The sequence below is a fragment of the Heliangelus exortis genome, chromosome 13 (genome assembly GCF_036169615.1).
Source record: "Heliangelus exortis chromosome 13, bHelExo1.hap1, whole genome shotgun sequence".
Classification (NCBI taxonomy): Eukaryota; Metazoa; Chordata; class Aves; order Apodiformes; family Trochilidae; genus Heliangelus; species Heliangelus exortis.
Genome location: NC_092434.1, coordinates 13,000,039 through 13,020,122, shown reverse-complemented (window position 1 = coordinate 13,020,122; position 20,084 = coordinate 13,000,039). Strand labels below are relative to the sequence as shown.

General features: G+C 38.2%; 2 long non-coding RNA genes across 5 annotated transcripts in view; both read left to right on the top strand.

The window, feature by feature from the left end:
• The window catches only part of LOC139802103 (uncharacterized), a 33,007-nt gene extending 28,691 nt beyond the window's left edge, over window positions 1-4,316 (top strand). For all 4 annotated transcript variants that reach the window (XR_011728509.1, XR_011728508.1, XR_011728506.1 and 1 more), the window contains 2 exons: window positions 2,182-2,300; window positions 4,146-4,316. This is a non-coding gene — a long non-coding RNA (uncharacterized lncRNA). The remainder of the gene's footprint in view (window positions 1-2,181; window positions 2,301-4,145) is intronic.
• Window positions 4,317-5,485: 1,169 nt separating this feature from the next.
• Window positions 5,486-9,766, top strand: LOC139802013 (uncharacterized). The gene is made up of 3 exons (XR_011728457.1): window positions 5,486-5,697; window positions 7,189-7,259; window positions 9,081-9,766. It is a non-coding gene; the product is annotated as an uncharacterized lncRNA (long non-coding RNA).
• Window positions 9,767-20,084: the final 10,318 nt, after the last annotated feature.

Sequence of the window (20,084 nt, the reverse complement as noted above, 5' to 3'; positions counted from 1 at the left end):
TGAAATGTTGACTGTGCTTCTGAAGTAGAAGCACAGTCCATGACTCCATGCATCTACCCAGGGAGATGTATTAATTGAGGTGGTTAAGTCACACTGTTGCCTGACAGGGTATCAGAAAGCTTTTAGGCCTAAAAATGAATAAGTCCATAAAGTTAGAGTTTGTCATGGAAACATCTCATTTCAACTAATTGGTGTTGTTCGTTTGCCCCATTAAAGCAATTGTTTGTAATTGTCATTAGCATAGCATAACATATGTCTGTCCAGCACTTCAGCAGTGCATCTTGCTGGGAAGACCTGGGTTATTCATCTGTATAAACTAAGAAACTGAATTGGTGAAAATGCCAAAACAGGCAAGCAGATGGATTTATCTCATGTGGTATTCACTCTTAAGAGAGGTTTTTGTGTTTTTTTGTCTCACTTCCTCATACATGCAAACAAGGAAGCAGTGAACACTATCTCCTAGTTTCACAAGAAAAGAGTAAGAAATCAGAAATACCATAACCACTGACACATAACTGGAGTACAGAAGCACTTTGCTGGGCCCAGTCTTAAAGAGCGCATTCAGTTTCTCTGACACTGAGAGGTACTTTTGACCCGTCAGGACTTGTTCCCCTGAGCTATGAGCTCTGACTCAGTGCCTCTGAGAAAGGTAGAAAGAGCCCATTGGTCAACAATGACCAAAGATCAAATCCACAGAGAATTTCAACCTGTGTATGCACTGCTCTTCTAGTAGGAAAAAGAAAAGAAAAAAAAAAAAAAAAGAAAAAAGACAAGAAAAACCTCATCTTCTGTCGCGTAGATTTTTTTTTTTAGCTCCATCCCTTAAAATAGACAATTAAAGAAGAATCTGATTCTAAAATTGTTCTTAAAAATACATCATCTGTATATTGTAATTTATTATTTCCCTTGGAATGACAATGTGATTCATGAAAAAAGAGTCAAAATTAAAGAACCTGCAGTTGTTTCATCTAGGTTCCTGAGAGGAACCTGAGGTCCTTTTGAAACTCTCCTCAGAACTGCCAGCAATTATTTAAAGAAAAAAAAAAATTCCTTGTTGTCTTTGCATTAATTTTCTTACAGTTCGCTTTGTAATATCCTTTAAAAAAATTATGTTAACCCATTTGTAAATATCTACCCACTAAAAGGTAATGCTTGAACTCATTATGAAAGCCACAAAAACTATTTGCTGTCACAATACAAAATGAAACAAAATGAAGGGTTCAGAATGGACTAACCATTGCTAATCAAAACTTGAAAATCTCTGCTAAACTATTTTGTTCAATATCTTTTCTCCGAGAAAAGACACTTCACACAGATAAAGATATTTGGGAGCAAAACCATAGTACTGAATATTCATATTATGATGATGATGAAGCAGGATTATTGTCTTTCTAGTGCCACTAAAGTGCAAGATTCCATTTACATCAATTTTTTTTAAAATTGAGGGGTTTGGGTCTTGTTTAACAAAGATCTCAAACAGCTAAGTTGAGCCTATTAGCCTGAATGTGACAGTTAATATGCTGATGTTAAGAATGTGCCTAAAGTCAAGAGCTCTTGGCTGGGCATTTTGACTCGTTAAAGGGGAAATAAATGTCAAAGTGGAGAAGATAAAATTGTATTAATACAATAAAGCATAGTGAAGATATTGCCTCTCTCTGTTATTTGTTACTAAAGGAGATGGTATGTGCTTTTGTAATGGATAAAAAGGTTATCTATGAGAAAATATTCTGTTCCCTGTTTTATACTGAAAGCATTTTATACAGAACAGATAGAAAGTTTCTCGTTCATTGTTTTAACACCTAGGATCAGTGCCCACTGATGGCAGTTCATGTAGTCCTAGGTCTGCCATCATATGTCCAACAAACCTGTGGGAAATAATGGACAGAGCTTTTTAAAGTGGTGACAGCCTGAAAAAAAAAATCTAATTAAAGTATGTTTAAAAATTGTGTTTCTTAAGATCTTTCATTTAAAACTGAGTCAAATGTAAAATAGAACAGAGTAAGAGCATGCTGATGTCACTGCAGCAGCAGTAGTCTAAGTGCAGATTGTAAATGCTTAAGTGATTCAGATTACATGATCTGGTTTGGCAAACGAAAATCTCATCTTACAATAAGTCATTTTTACCATCTGTATTTGCATATAGTATAATATCTGTTATATTAATTATATCTATTTTCACAGGTATAGACAGACATACCCCAGAGTTGTGGCACCCGTTAATAGATCAAGCAAGCCTATGCAGCTGTGTTTTGATCAGTGGAAAAGTTCCCTGGCATCCAAGAACTGAAACCACCTTTTGGGTATGACAAGTGCATGTAAGTATCTAGCAAGTGAAAATCAAGGGTTTCTGTAAGGAGAGAATAAGAACACCTACCACAAAAAATTAAAAGTAAAATAACCTTTAATAATCACAACAATGTAAACTCTAATATATGTATGGCTCTCAACTGGCACTTAGCCATCCATCATTTGCTAGCTCATAAAGCTGATTTGTGTTCTTCCCTCCTGCCCCTGTTTCCCAGAGCTGCTGGCCTCTTTTCAGGACTCCATTCCCATAGGCACGTATGACTGGGGCTCAAACACTCTTTTGTCTCTTCCTCTGGAACACTGCTTTTTATCACATGGGGAAAGGGGGATTTTTGTGAGCAGCTTGCTTTCTTCTTCCTTGTTGAAAGCCACTTATAAACTCTGTTGATAGACACTTGGGAAGGTATCTAAAATTCTGGACAAGGGAACAGGTAGAATTCAGAGGAAAACTGACCTCGATTGAATAGGGTCAAAATGCTTCAACCACCTCTTTCATTTGAAACTCCTCATTTACAGGCTCACGCTTCTCTCATTGTAGCTTAGGGCTGACATAAATATATGTGGGATCTGTTTTAGTCTTAAAAATAAGTTCAGATAGATCTAGTGAGTTCTGTGACTGCTGAAAGTCTTTGTGTGAAGAACACACAACAATTTCTCTCCTCAGAGAGTTATAACAGCAAAATTGTTGAAAGCACCAGAAATTATTTAGAGAAATCTAGTTTGGGTATTCCCCAGGTATTAGCATCTAGCAAAGAAAAAGTTCCAGCTTCTTAATTCTCAGGTCTAAATGTGCATGTTAATTCAGCTCCTGAGAAACACAAAAAGTACTGACCTTTAAATTAGGTGTCTAAGAATTTGAACTTTTGTCTTGGGGATTAGAAATTTAAGGTTGTTCTTAGAAACATTTAAAGTCTGTGAGCCACCAACAGCTTTTGAACAAAATTCTTGTGGTCATTTCCAAACTTGGTCAGTACAGATACTTCCTGAGCATTTTGGTGCTGTCTGTTATCCCAAGCCAAAATATCTTCTGAAGTTTTATATAGACCGTGTCCCAGGCATTCGTGTGCAACATTATTTACCTCTTTTAACCAAATGTTGTTTGTTGTTATGGAAACCCAGTCTAACAAGAGCTCTTTGACTCATGAAAACATTGGCCAACCAACAAAGTTTGCAACTTTCAAGTAATTCTCAGTACTTCTGTTTTCATAGTCTTTAAACAACATCTTTCTCCTTGTCCAAAACCACATATGGCACAGGCCTGACTTACTTTCTCATCATTAAGGACAATGTATCTCACACCAGCAATAAAAAGGACTTGCAAAACGTGTAGCTGTAATTAGAAGCACATGAATGTCCTTTTACACTATTGGAGCGGAAGAGAGGAATCTTACACCTGTGTCCTTATCCCTTCTGTTTCTTTGCCTGGAAGTGCTTCAGCTCGGACTGGTGTGAATTGGGAACCAGGAATTCCTTCTCTCTGGTTCTTGAACTGCTGAAGAGCGGCTACACCAACACACTCAGCACATGCACACTTCTTCACATTTATCTTAGGATTCCACATTCCTTTATTTAACTGTCTCTGATCTGACTATATCTGATCATTCCTTCATCTCATTTTCACTTAACCTTTTGCCCTCCACACAGACTAAGCATCCTATCAGATATCTCCCAAGGGACTTTCTTTTCCCCCCACTCCTCCTTCCTCCACTCTTTCTCCAATTTAGGTGCTTTACACCACTCCTGGTAATTTACCTGATGACACAGAAGGAGCTGTAGATCTTTTTATAATTGCTGTTTTACTTAAAACATTGATTTTTTTAGCTCTTGTCTGTTTTCAGGTCATCACACCTCACTGGAGGTTTCCCTGGTTTAATGAGCAACTCAGACCACAGAGAGAGGACCTGAGGATGGGGGTTGTACATTCTTGTGTCTGAAACCTGCTCCAGAGCATCCACAGAAGGATTCTTGGCACCCACCTCATTAAACTGGATGTCCAGTCTTATCTCTCCAGGCAAGTAAGGCTCTGGCAGTCACTGTAGTCCTATTTCACTTGTTCTTAGTCTTTTTGACACAAACACATTAATTCTGCCAAGCTCCTTTGGCAGCTGTAAGAAGTTCTGTCTTTTTTTAATATGATAGATAATATTGAATATTTCTTTTAACCTTTTATTGCCATTCCAGGACTAGGTGATAGTTTCTTTATTTGGATGTTAATCTCCAGCATGCAGTAGCACATCTTCCAATCACCTACTCATTATGGAGCTTGTTTATACAATGCTGCTATTTAATTTATGACTTCCTATGAAGCTCCACCTAGCATTAGCCCTACACCATATAATGTCATTCTCCTAACACTCCCACTGTCAAAGGCCACATAAAGCAAACCATTGCTTTATACAGCAACTCCTTCTAGTTTAACACTGAAGAAATGGCAGCCCTTGGGCAAGATTTGACTATGGAGTTTCATATGATGTGCTGGAAAGGAATAGATTCTGGAAAGGGGGCCAATAATGCCAGTTCTCTGGTTAAATGCAGGAAGTGACCCACATGAAATGTAATGGCAAAAAATGCTATCATTTTCTTCACTTCTAGTTTCTGAGAGAAAAAAAAAAAAGGTTGTCTGAGGAGACACATATATAAAAACAGTAAGACCTCCCAGGCTGACTTGAAATATGTTCAAACTACACATCCACCCCTGCTCCCAAGAACCCAGTAAATATTTCTTTGGCCTACGAAGTATTTTAGTTTGAACCCAGGAAACCTCAGATTGACCTTGGAAATAAGATTCCTCATTTTCAAAGTAAATGTCTCAGCCACATTACTGGAGGAGTTGCACTTTTCTGATTGAAGCATATAAAACTTGTCTCTTTTGGCAAATGGCATAGATTATACTGTGGGGAACTGGTTGTTTTCCCTATTAACTGACCATAGGCAATTTCAAACTCTTTTTCTCAACTTTTATTTTCCAGTACAACACTGGTGGCAAGGTTAAAATATCTACTTTAGACCATTAGGAGTAGGGTTAAGCTCATGTGAAGCAGTAGAGCCTATCTTGATGGAGATAGACTGACCTGCCTTGCTGAGCATCTGGCACATGTCTCTGTAGAGACTTCGTTCTGTCTTCAGATTGTATTGGATGTTTTCACAGCATGGATACTGTAGTGTCCTTTTAGCTTACCTTAAATTCCATTTGAGATTTTAGACTGTGTATTTCTGGGTCTGATTAGCTTTGTCAATTTGTTCTCTCTTCTGATGGTTTTCTTCTCTGCTGACTGCATTAACTCTTCTTTCACCCAGGACAAGATCTCATTCCCTGATGGGACATAATGAAAATGTGCTTTTGAAGCAGTCTTTGACATCACCTTCTAACAACATCTGACTCATATTCAGGTATGAATTTCTCAAATCCTGGTTATCAGCTCTCTGTAGAAAAGTATTAGCACATGTTCCACTTGGAATGCAAGGCCTAGGAAAGGTGTAAATTGCTCTTCTAATGACTGGTTGATGTTTATCAAACCAATGCTGAAAATAATTGTGACAGCAGCCTTCTTTTTAATATTATAGCTGCTTCCAGAACCTCAGTCATGACTGCTTTTTGTCTGACAGTCTTGTTTAAAACAGACCAAGCCAGTAAAGGTGGACATTTTGGTATGGAGTCTACCATATTAACTGAATTAGATTTGATTTTAATTATAATAAAAAAGAAAATACAGTATTGTGTGTTAAGTAAAGTGATGTTTTTTCTAAATGACCCTTCAAGTTTTTGCTTAAGCTGGAGTTTCTCACTTGAGGGCAACCAGAATTGCTGAGATGCTGTCAGCTGGTATTTCACTGAGGCCTCTGGTCCAGGATACCAGTGTAGACATCCAGCTGCCCAAGATGTGGCCCTTGCACCCTCACCATGTCCTGCTGAATCCTGTGTGCTCTCAGGGTTTCACCAGGTTGCAGGCTGTAGCCACGTGGTGCAGATTTAAGAGCTCCATGGGCCTCCTTCATACATCTGAAAAGGACAATGCTATCCAAACAGAATGAACCTTTGAACTTTGTTAGGTTTTGATATGATGTTAAGCCTCAGATTTATAAAACCAAAACAGAACAAAACAAAAGCTTGGTTGCTTTCATTCTGTTTTCTGATTTTGCACTAAATTGTCAGCAAAGCAGACCTTTTACCTATAAACAGATGGCACACAATTCTGGGGGATTTTCCCACATTTGATGAACACACATCAAGTCCATTTACATGAGCATGGAAAATATTAAAATGACTACCAGGTCTGGGTAGTGTAAGACACCTGGAGCAGATTGCTGCCAGCAAGCTTCTGAGGTGGGGATATTCTGGCACACAGTCATGGTTCTGGGGACTGGGCCATTTTTGACTCAAGGTTATTGCATCTTTTGACACCTAAAGACATGTTCACCTCTGACCCAGAAACATCTGCAACGTCAGACTATAAAAACAGAAATTGAAATGTAGCCTTTTTTTCCTCCCTTACTGTTATTTTTATTTTCTATTGAAAAGGGGTTTTAAAGGCCTATGAAACGTAAAATTGCTTTTTTGCCATACTTGCAAAACTCATTTCACTTTTTATCTGAGATGCACTTGTAGCAAATTTCCAGAGTTGAAAAGCTAATATAATAACCCACTCTGAGGACCACAGTCTGAAGCACAGAGTGTAGCATATTTTGTGTCTCTCAGTCCTTGAGGGAAAGGGGGGAAACCACCACAGTGGCCATCCTTGTCCTCACTCCCACCTTTCACTCTGACTTTTTCTCATCAGTTTATATTGCCTGAAAAGTTCTTGAATATTCTGACTTTCCTTGTTGAAGTAACACTGACCAGTTTTTATTCACCAGGCCCTAACTTTTGTTTCTTCTGCGCAGGCAAAATTTGTGAATCTGATCCTCTGACACAGACCATCATCACAATATCAGCTCTACTGGTGGCTGCACAGGTGACTAGTTTTTTTATATGATATATCAGTATACTTACACTAATTTAAGTCTTTCACCTTTCTTCTAATTATTTGTTCCTGCAATTTATATGGACACAAATATAGGGTTTTTTACTTAATTCTCTCTACTAAATTTTGGCTGAAAAAAAATTGAGCTGGGACCCTTCTGTGCATCACTTTGCCCTCCTGCAGATGAATTCGCATGGTTTGTGATAAAACGTGATTGTCTTTGGATGAATGGTACTATAAAATTCTTCAGAATTATTATTTTGGCTTTTAGCTAAGGTACAGTGTAGTCAATGTTTTGTTTAATTTAACATTAGAGGTAATATATAGGGCAGAGTGACATAGTGTGTTGTAGATGAGGCATTGCTGTGGTTAAGGTTGCCAAAATTACCACATTTAATGTTGGAAGAAAAAAAAAAACTTCAGAAAAGTTTCTCTTTTCTGAGTACAGGCATTTTATGTTAGAGGCTTAAAGCTGATTCTGTCTCTCCCAAGTTATAAACCCTTATGGATGTACCATAAAGATGTCCACCTAATGCAGAGAAAAGCAGATTAATTGATCACAGTAATATATTCTTATCCACTGAATAAGAGCATTACACACATTGTTTCTTGTTTTGTTTCTGGCTTGTAAATTTTCATTGTAGAATACAAATGAAAATGACCTAAATATGTATTATTTATGAATAGGGCTCTCAGATGTTATGCTTTAGATTGATTACATTAGACAGGGTTTAACAGAAGCACAATAAGTCAATGAAAAATAAAAAGCAGCAAAAATGTTTTATGCTAAAAATGTAGTTCTAGTGACACCTCTTATATAAAGGACATTTCCAACACATTGACATTTATATTTATCATGGCTGTGTGTGTGATTTACAGTTGTCTGAGGTACTGAATATCAGGAATATCCATGCACATACACACCCCTTTTGAATGATGGTAAGTCATAGACTGCCACATTGCCCCTTATACAGCAAGCTTTTCCTCCCCTTTTTATTTTTCTTCTCTAGCTTCAGGGAGGCAAAGGAAGCAGTAGATCAATAGGGTGTCTTGACTGAAGTTGCCTGCAGCACTTCCATTTCTCAGCCTGGACACTGATGCTAACTATCAATAGCAATAAGAGGCTGTCTCAGACAGAATTAAGGCTCCTTCTGCATGGCTGTCTGGTGCTTACTGATAAACATCTTGTGCACAGGATTGCAACAAATAAACCATTTCAAGTGTGCAAACTAGCCACTGTCATTCTTCCTATTGATACTTGCTCTGGGGTGAAGGGACTGATAGTTATTTCCATACAGCTGATAACACATTAGATAAGGGTACAGATGGATAATAGTACAAAGGCATAATGCTATAAAGGGTGGAAAGATCATTGATGAAATTCTCTGTGCTCCTGTAGAAACCTTGAGACAACAAAAGACAAGAATATTGACTTATGTTTAAACTACTTAAGAGAAGCTACAGCTAAATTTAACAATTTATTAACCTCTGATTTTTAGGTAATGCTCAAGATATACTGCCAAGCTATTTTATTCAGATGTTATTCATTTTTACCATTCCTGTGGATTTGGAAGTTTAGTCTGGAAATAAAATCTAACAGGGGCTGATGCAGTTATGATATAGATGGCGAAGTGTTGTGCAGCAACATGGTCACTGGTCATTTGACCCGAGCTCTAAACCAGACTAGCAATTGCTAATTTTGGAAGAATTGAGCCTCTTTAGCCTCCCTCCCTGAAAAAAAAAAAAAAAAAAAAAAAAAAAAATCAATTTATCAACTGATCTATAGCTCTGTAATGCATTCCTTGTTTTCAGCCTGAATAAGGATGAAGAATCAAGTTCCCACCCATCCACATGAAATCACTGTTGAAATATCCTTGCTCCAGTCTTCTTGGTGGTAAGTCCCATTATAACTCTGTTTAAGTCAGATATCTAGTAGAGTTATGCTCATTTGCACTAAATTAAGAGCTCACGTACTAATCAGGGTTTATTTTTCTTTTAATTTTTACTGACTGGGGTGGGGAAAGTGGTTCAGGTGCTCGGCTGGAAAATCAACAGAGAGTTATTTCATATCCTCCCCCTGTGGAGCTCTAACCATTTACAGAAGCAAACAGTTTGGCTCTGAGTCATCTCCAGCTTTATATGAAGTGGTGCTTTTCAGATTAGGAGGCTGGTTTTCTGAGGGAAATTTCAGTGATCTATTTTGTGTTTCAGACTATCCCCCCAAAAATGCTTAATTAACGTAGTTTTCTTTCATAGATATTTTTAATATTAAATCTAACAAAGGCTGAAGGCTTTTATAGGATGAGGTTATTCTGAAGATAGTTCTGATGTTGCTGAACTCTTAAATGAAGGTGGTTCATAAGGAAATAAACCAGAGTCCCCAGGGCTTCAGGGACACCAGCTAAGGAATAACTCTACTAAAAAAATTTGCATAAGATGACTCTTGAATAAATGTCTATAACTTTGGCTTTGAAAGTGAAATAAAATGTTAACTGGAACTGAATTTAGGGGAAAAAAACCAAAAAAAAAGCCACCAAACCAAACAACAATCTAAAACTTGTGGATTAAATGCTTACTCTTAGAAATTTTCAGGTTTTTTTGTCTCTGTACCATATTCTGCAGTCAGATTTGCACACCCTGCAAGAGCAGTATGGAGGTAGAATAGTTAATGTGTGTAGGCTGCTTGGAATCATTGTTGTTATTAATTGTCCTCCAGTACAGAACATGTACATTTTGCATTAATACACTCATTAGCAAGAGAGAGCGTGCAGTTTCTAGCTAGGAAAGCTGGAATTTCAGAAATAGCTTGGCTCTTCACTTTGATTACTTTCTGGCTAGAGAGCTGGAGTCAAACTAATTCATTTTGTAAACATTCATGTACAGTCATTCATGTACAGTACATCTCATGAATCAGTGCAGGACAGTCACATGGATGCAAGTTCAAAAGTCCAGATGAAAATGACTGTGTCACTGTACAGAGTGTAATCCCTGTACACAGTAAGAAAGATCTTCTTTGTACCTTTTTCCCAGGCAAATTCCCACACCTCCAAAAATTGAAGGATTTCCTTAGGAAAGGTGAAAAGACACAGGTCTAGCTGATGAGAAATCCACTCCCTGCACCCCAACATTTAGCTTTGAACCAGTATTTGTCCAGGTCAGGAATACAGCAAGAGTCTCAGCATCTCAGCATGAATATTGGGCCACAAGCTCAGCTCTGGTCTGAACTGATGCAGTCCTATTGGCTTCAGTGGCATTACAGTGATTTACAATAGCTGAGGTTCTCCCTCCTTTCATTTATTCCTCAGTGCCTCTGAGTATGCTCTATATGCTTCTTTTAGCTGAGGAGTGGATTAATTCTAAAGGAAAAATTAAATTAAAAACTAAACTCTTCACCCTATTAAAGTTTCTGCCCAATTTTAAGAGGCACTCAGCAAAAAGGAAGATATATTAGAAAGGTGACCGTGAGTTTTCTGTGGCACACCAGCAGTACTCAGCTGAGTTGGGATGATAAGGCAGAAAGCCATTCAAAAAAAAGGAATGCACTCTTTTGTTAAAAAAATATTATTTATATATGAACACATATACATGAAATGTGGCTTTATTACTCCCATTGAAGAACTCTATTGTATGCTCATATAAGCACCCAGTTGAGTATTACAATATTTGTTTCTCAGTGTCATTAAGCCAGAATTCTTTATAAAGATAGGAAGTCTTCCTTTTTTTCCTCCAGTTTTACAAGACAGGAAACATTCATAAAGCATTTTTTTTCCCAGTAGTAAAGGACTTGAATCTGGAGGCAGAGAAATAGATTACATAACATATTTTCTACAAAAACATAGGGATTAATTTAAACGATTCTCCTAAATCAAAATAACTGGACTTTTCGGCAGACTTTGATGTTTAATGAATGTTTATTCTTGCCATCAAGCATAGATTTTGGGACACCCTGTAGGACAGCTAAAACAAGATGATCTAAAGCTATTTATACAAAATAAGCCAAAGCCAAGATGTTTGTTTTAAAGTTACGAAGAAAATTCAGGGATTTTGAAGTAGCTAATATTTGGTTTCACAAATTCTAAGAAAAGTTGCAGGGCTGTTCCCACTGTGCTATCAATACCTATAGGGCCTATGCATTAACTACAATTCTGATGGTTTCAAAAGTAGACTTGATATAGAACAGGTCTCTTGTGTAGTTTGTATGCTCTCCTAGGTATGGTTTCCACTCTTTTAGGGACACAGGCAAGCTGGCTTTGCTCTTAGCTTTCAGAATATATTTGGAATTCCTTTCAGATGTCTCTTATCAAAGTTGACAAGAAGTACCTATTACTTACAGACATTTCAATGCAGGTTTTCTGGAGGAGAAAATTAAATCAGGTCATGAGATGTAATAAAGTAGACAGAGGTTTTCCAAATACTTTTTGTGTGTGGTTAATATTTTTTGAAATGCACTACTGAAATGCTGCATAAATGTAAAACCTGGATTGCTTCTAAAGACTGACTGAGTAAAACAGTAGGTAATATTCCTAGAGATATTTAGCTTCTGATATTTCAGCCATACAGACATTCTCTGATTATTTTTTTAAGGTTTTTTTATTATTATTCTGAAGGCCTATTTCCACATGTACAAAAAACTCTTGAAAACTAGATATTTTTTATATCTACAATTCACAGCATGTCTAGCTGTTAAATTGCCACCTTAGAGGCCTTTTTTAAATTTCATTGAAAATGCATATTAAATCAAAGTGATAGACACATGTAATGTAAAATGTCTGTCAACAATTAGAATCCCATTTGGAAGTTTGTAAAGCATAACAATTTAAAATGAATTTAAATTGAGAAGGAAAGTTTTTAGATTGAGAAGGGAAATTTAGCCTGAAGTACTGCAATTTTGTACAGAACAAATTCAGATTTTTTTTTGCCCTTTTCTGAGTGAAAGAGAAATAAGAGAGCCAGAGCTTCTAATGCAGTTAGTTCACCCTCTTGTGTCAGTCCAAAAGTTTCATTCTTTCAACAATAAAATATAAATTATATTGATTATTTTATTTGGAAAGATATAGCAAAGCAGTAAATGTACAAATAACATAGTCCAGTGTAAAACTGTGTTGCTCTGGGAGTCATGGAAGAGCCCAGGTTGGAAGCAACTTCAAGAGGTCATCTGGTCCAACCTTTCATTTTCAAGGAACCTAAAATACATTGCAGTTAAGGCACTTCAGAAATTTGTATTGAAAAGGGCAACTGTTGGGCTTGAGGTTGTTTTTTTTGGGGTGAGGGGAGGATAGACTGTCCAGTGACATCTATGTGATTTGTAAAAAGGCTTAAGGGGAAACTTTCACAAAATTCCTTTGTAATATTCTGAGAAGATGACAAGTTTTTTCACACAGACCTCCTGGACATGTTGAAATCATAGGATCCACAGGCAAACAGGAGCACTGGAGCCCTGAGGCCAAGTGCCCTGGACTTGGCCCTGGACACGTAGCTCCACAACTGAGGACTTGCCCACCTAAGATCAGGATTGGCAGTCAAATGGGTTTCTTTAATGTAGAAAGAACCCTATATGCCATAGAAAGAAGATTCTCACCTTTATCATCATCTATTTTGTGAGCCCATGCCTCCAGTCCCTTAGCATGGTCTCTGCAGTTCAGAATGAAAAATCATTCAAACAAAAGAACTGATCTCTTCCACCCTAGAAAAGGGAATATATCCCACATGAAAGGGGGCTACAGCACTTGGAAAAGGGACCTGTAAAAATATAATATTTAGAAACGCTGGACAGGGCTGTGCTGCCTTACCAATAGCTATATACATTTGGTGATGTGCCTGAGATAAAAAGTTTGGGCTGAGGGATGGATTTATGGCTAATATTTACTGAGTACAGAGTGGTTTTTCATAAAATGAAAGTATTTTCAATCAATTTCAAATTTTGTAGCATAGATTCATTTTTAGTTTTATAACATGCATGTTTCCAAGCAGATTTCCAAAATGCCATCTACACTGAGATTAGTACAATCTGGTGAATATCTGCCAATGCTTCAAGCACAGGACATTGCATTCTCTGTAGTGATACATAGCTCCTTTAAGCAGATACACTTTCAGTACTGATATACTTGTGTATAATTCTTCCAGATTAAATTCTGGCTGTTTCTAGACATTCCAGTTATCGCTGTGATTGATTTTATGAGAATGACAATAAGGAAGTAGAATAATAAGAAATGCAAAGCATATTCTGCAGTTCATTTCTGAGAGTCAGTGCCAGGAGAACTTTCTGTGGTGTGTTACTGGTTACAGTTGTTGCAAAAATAATTGTGTGATATCACAAACAATGGCTGCAAATTACTAGTAACAGTTTTAGTCTTCCATCGTTTAGTATTTATATTGTTTTTGAGTAATCCCTTTGAAAAGCCAAGATTACCTGTGATTAACAGATTTGAACAGGTGGATTAAGGAGCTGTACTCCTAAAACGTCATAGTAGTTTTGCTTAGAGAAGCAGGGAGTGCATTCCCAGCCACTATCAAGCAGTTCCTGCAGCCCTCCCTGAATATGGCAACCAGCCCCAGTTACAGGATTTTGTTGCTCCAGGCAAAACATTAAAGTAGGCCCCTTGCAAGGCACAGTCACTAGCATAAGAAAGTGTTACTAAACATTTTGCAGCCCTAGGCAGCTGCATTCTCTGCATGGCTGGTGGTGGCAGCATTGACCCTGAATGTAGATTTACCTATCTCTCCCCCATTAGACTCACGTCCATCTCACTTTTTACCTTTACACTGAGTTTACCTAATTGCTTCTCAGCGTGGCTCCCAGTGCTGAACACGGGCAGGTCTTGTCCTGCTTTAAAGAAATGCATTACAAGTGCAAAGGAGATGCATGTCTGGCAGCCCTTGGAGAGCAGCACTGCCTGAAATTGAATTTTGCCATTAGAAAATTCTGAGAGGGAAACTAAGAGTAAGTGAATGATACTGCTTGGACCGTGTGTGCAGCAATGTTACTGTCTTGTGAGATTACTTGTATGGAGTCAAAGAGGACAATACTGAAGGGGGAAGAGGGAATGAACCATATTTAGCCTTTGTTTCATTCCATTTAATTTCATACATTTGTAATGTATTTGGTCTATGTTTTCATCAAACTCTTATTCTTGCATTATAGCATTGCTTATATTTTCATGCAGCATCAAAATCTAAGATGCTTCAACTGCAGAAGCCAAACTGAGTAAACTATAGAGGCAAAGCAAGTGACTTCAAGCCCTAAAATGTATTGGAGTGCAAAAGTTTGCATACTAAGAGATATGTTGCGTACATGCTGATGTTGTCACTGTTGCCTTCTCTCTTTTTTTCTATGTAACAATTGTTTACTTTGGTCTGAAGTTAGTAAGGGGCCTGATCTGGCACTCTCGCACAAATAAAAGCTTCTCTCAGAAATCAGTTTGTATAGACTGGGGGCTTAGACACATACTTTGTTTGCAAACAGCTGGAACAGCTTAAAAAGTTACCATACCACGCACTGTTGCCCCATGAGGAGGTTTCCATCCCTTGCTGATAGAAGGTATCATGCAAACATCTTTCCTAATTCTAGCACAGAAGAGGCTGGGAGAGCTCACCCACTGATTGCCCCAGCTCAGCTGGTGGGACAGTGTCTTCCAGGCATGGGGCAGTGATAGGCAGTGGCCAGAAACAATGTATTTGATCACCAGAATTTTTTTTCCTGATGGTAATTTGCTCATGTGTAGTTCTAGACTGAAATACTGCCCGTGGTGCCCTCTCAACTCTCTGCTTCTTGCACGGGGATGGATTTTGACAGTAATGTCTTTGGGTTTGGGCCCTTGCATTGCAAACTTCTGAGGACAAGAAAAGTGGCATTTTGTTATCTCAGAAGTGAGTATATGATGTATTCTGCAGCTTTACAAATATATGTAGAATAAGCACTGATGTAAGTTCTTCCAGAGTGTGCTATGTTGCCTGACACTGAAGTGTGATTCTCCCCCTTTTGTTCTTCCTGCTGCAGTACTTAGCTGATATAATGATGGTTGGATTGCTGAACAAGTGCAGGCTGGGGATACATTTGTCTTTGCATGTATGATTTTGCACCAGGTGCCTTTAATGTGATACAAAACTTACTCAAGGTTTAAATTCTTATTTGAGCAGTGCTTCTGAGGTGTCAGTGGCTAGGAGCAAGCTCAGCTACACTTAATGGCTGTGTACAGTTCTGGGGGGAGCCAGCTAGACTGCAGAAAGCTACATACAACCTGCAGACACATATTCTGCAATCCCGGACACTCCATTTGAGAGGGGATTTGAAACTGTGTGAAGAAGGACTGTAACACAGAATATGTAGCTCAGAGTCAGAGTCAAGAACTAGTTGGCACAACCAGACTGGAAGTCCAGGCTTACCTGGACATTTAAAGGTTGGAAACTTTTTCTAAACCCAAATTTGGTTTCTGGATTTGTAAGGAAAGGTCTTTTTAAAGTCTGTTTGTGAGGACTGCTCCTGTGATTTGAGCTTATGAAGCAACGGAAAGGAAATTGTCAGTTTCATCTTCTAGGTGGCAGCTGCATGATTTTGGGTTTATGGAGCAGTAGTTTTCAAGGCTATGTGAATCACCAATGCCATATCTGCCTGTGGTTCAGAATGAGCTGGCTAGCAGCTCGGTGCTCAACTCTTCCTCCCCCCTCTTTACTGCTGCAAAATTATGCCAAGAAATCAAACTCCTGGAGTTACCTTTTGTGGTAGGTGATGGCTACCAGTTGTTGCCCTCTGAACATCATATAATTGCTAATGGGGGAAAAAAAAAATAAAAACCAAACTGTAAATATGTGGCAGGGGGGTCAGGTTGCTCCACGAGGAAATGGACTCCCCACAAGACACAGATAATATGTATGCAAGTCTGTGAACAAAAACATTTATACTCAGTGGGTTAAGTTTTGCATGTTGCCATTGCAGAGCAATTCTATCAACATGTTTATCCAAACAGGGGACATAAGGTGGATTGTGAGGACTCTACTTAGCTCAGGCATGGAGAGCGGAACATTATTCATGAGGCTTTTACTTTATTGCAACCAGTGGCTGCCAAACCAGCTTCTTGCATTGATGCAAGTATGACACTTTTCACATTGTAAACACCACGCATTAATCAGGGCACCTCAATATTATGCAAACAAAATGTATGTACTTACAAATACTTCCACTGTATTTGAATCAAAAATATGTCATGGAAAGGATGTCAGGTTCGTTTCATCAGTCAAAAAATTTAGGACTCTACAGGCAATATTTCCCCTGAGGTTTGAGACCAATTAGTCCCATAATCGCTGCATATTCTCCAGATTATAAATGAGAACTTTAAATGTAAATAAAAATACACACTCCATAAAGCTGATTTGACAGCAAAAATCAGGTTTTGATTTACTAACAGGCTTACATTGTTAGATTAATACCCTGCATAAAGTTGTATGTTTTATCTTCACACACTTCCAGGTGAAGTTTTGGCCTTGTATTTTGACAGACAGAGAATTTTTGTGTAATTTTTAAACAAATCCTAAGGGAACATTTTTTAAGAGCATTTTTTTTTCTTTAAAAATTCTTCAGTCCTACTCCTTCATTTGCTTTTAAATGGCTTCCACCTCCATATTTTATACAAATTTAAATAGCGCTTTATGAAGAAATTATAGCTACGGTAATTTTTTTTTTAAATTGACATTAAGACTCTTGTGAATAGATATCTGGGTGTACTGCAGTTGTGATTGTGAAGTTCTTCTGTGTAAATGCACTTTTCTTAAAGCAAGATGTTTGGAGGAAATCTTAACTGATAGCTAGTTATATCTCATCAGATATCAGATGTGGTTTTTTCATTACTCTTCTTTTGACATGCACATATTTCAGTGTCTCTTGGGTTTTTTGTTGTGTTAGCTTTTTCCTTTTCATGTTCTACCCAGAGTTCCTCGTGTCATGAGAGACATCACAATATGTCTATGGAAGATACCTTTGCAGACAAGAATGTTTTTTAAAGTTTCATATGTGAGGCTGGAGATATCTGTGTCGCTTCACTTCTAAATTTCCATTTTCTAAATTTCACTTCTAAATTTCCAAAGCACATGGTGGCTTTATATGGCTGTGATACACCAGGATAAGGAAAAAAAAAAAAAAAACAAAAAAAAAAACCAAAACTGGGATGTAAAGGCATGTGGCTTGCAGAGGAAACTTCCCCTGTGGCATCAAATAAAATTCTTGGTTCTCTATAGAACTAATAGACTCATTCTGTCCATATGTGATGACCACTGTGTAACAAATGAGAGGGAAAGACTTCTGACCTAAGTAGCCTGCCTGAAATACCCTCTACTTTATTTCATTAACCTAAAAAAAAGGTACGATAGGGATACCTTGGGATCAGTTATAATATTGAAATTAAGAAATTTGCTTAAGCGTATGGCATTTAAGAAAAAAGCTCATTTTTTCAACGTAGGAAATAAGACTGCTATTAAAAAAATATTATATCAAATAGAGGAAATAATGACAGGCTTTAAGATGTGAGGGGTTTGTAATTACTAGCATTCTCTATGTTCTCTGTGTAGTCATGTAAAAGTGCATGAAAGTCTTTTGCAATGCTGCATGTTTATCTCTCTGCATATTTTTTTCCTGCCTTGTAGGCTGTATATACAGAATAGTTGCCTGTTCACTGATGCAGGAATTGCTGGTATTTTTTTTTTTATTATTATTCCTTGGGTTTTAGCTCTCTTCCCCAAGAAAGAGGGTTTTCCACCCAGCTTGTTTGTTTCATGATTTATGTCTAAATTGACAGAGTCCTTCGGAGGCATTCGTGTTAAATTTGAAACAAACATATTTAATGCTCGTGTTGTAATAAAACAGCTAAAAGAGCAGATTAAAAAGATATGCACAGAGGGGTCTGATTGATTGAGGGATTGATTTTACTACTTTTCCCGTAGGTGGGTAGTGATGGCTGTAAATCTCTTGATAATCATTTCAGAAGCACCTTCATCAATAAACTCAAAAGGGACAGCTAGGTGTAAAAATTTGCCAGCCATCAGGTCAAACAAAAGCCAGCAAATCTGTAAAGAAAGAATTGAATTAAATAATCCCACCTTGGCCCGTTATGGCATTAGTCACGTTCATTTTTATCTCGGGGGCGGGGAAGTTCCCCTCCGCTGTGATTCTCTGGGATTTGGGGAAGAAACGGGAAAAAGGCTCTTTCCCTCTTTTTTTTTCTCCTTTTTCCTTTGACACAACCCGTATTGCTCACGGTTCAATTATGCAGCTAAAAGCTTGTGTTTGTGAGCAATGATCAATTTTTAGTTGTCAGTAAAAATGAAGAAGGATTCAGTCTGGTGCTACCCCCCCCCCTTTCCTTTTTTTTTTTCCTTTTTTTTTTCTTTCCTTTTTTCTTTTTTTTTTTTTCTTTTTTTTTTTTTTTTTCCCTGAAGGATTATCATGAAAAAATAGATTATTATTATTATTATTCTTCATTTAAAAAGGAGAAGACAGCAAAGGGGAAGGGAGAACTGACAGCATGTCCACAAAAGTAGTTCTACCTAAACTACGCAGTCACAGAAGTTGCAATGTCCATACTGAATAGCGGGATCCAGGCTATTGATCATAAAACAATTCCAGATAGCTGGTGTTCGCTGCCCCCGGGTAGCTGCGCCCCAGGACTGTCTCAAAAGTTTATTATACATCGGAGCACAAAGCCAAGTTCCCAGCTGACTCCAGCATCTGGAAGCCCCTAATTACACACATTTCTAAAATATCTGTAACCTGTGTTAGCTGAAAACGGCTTAGTTGAGAGGTCAGCTGCAGCAACGTTTGAAACTGTTATGCAGTGTATCTTTTTCAGTTAAGGAAAAAAAAATTAAAAAGAAAGAAAGAAAAAAAAAAAAAAAAAAGAGAGAGAGAAGATAGGACACGAAGAGGAAGAGAGGGGAGGAAAAAAAAATAAAAAGAACAACTGTCCTGACAACAGAAAAGCGGGTATTTTTGCAGTATGAAAATGTGAATGGTCCAATTATTCGGAGAAAGCGTTTTCCTGCAGCTCCGGGCAGGGAGAGCGGAGCCGAGCAGTGCCGCAGGTCGCGCTGACCCGCGTTGCCTCCGCCGGCAGTGCCGCCGCCTCCGCGCACAGTCCGCCCTCCAGCTCCTCCAGAGATGACAGTTTGCAGAAAATATGAAATCAATTGGATTTTCCCCCCAGATCGTTATTAACGATGTATTATAACTATGTGGGGACCGTGTAGCTTTTAACCCCTGAGTACTAAGGGTGTTGTGTCTGATCGCAAACCTTAATAATAATAATCCAGTCTAGTGTGTCGCATCTCATTGAAATTGTCTCTCAGCAGAATGAACTGCAAATTATCCCCTGTTTACCATCTCCCTTCAGTGCTCATCTCAATGAACTGGAGATCGATCCCCACCGCGGGTGTCTTCCAGCCAGGCTGATTTGCATTGAAGCACATTAGAAAGTCTCCCACCTCCATTAAAAAGAATAATCCGAGGGGGAAAAAATCTTCAAGGTGTGGCGGGGGTAGAAAATATCTGTCACTGTCAGTTGAAGCTTCGAGAGGGAAAACCCAAGATCAGAGTATTTAGGCTTGTGAACTCTCACAACTTCTGTTAGAGACAATGACGTTTAATTGATGTATTGCTATCAACAACAATAAAGACCAATTTTTCTCTAGCCCCGGCAATGCTGCTCTGCCTCCACCCTTTCCCCACCCCTCCCGGCCCCCAGCGAAGGAGAGGAAAACAAACAATAAATAATCAAGCTCTCCTAGATGAAATACCAGGCACCGCTTTATACACTAGCGAGGGAGAAGAGAAAG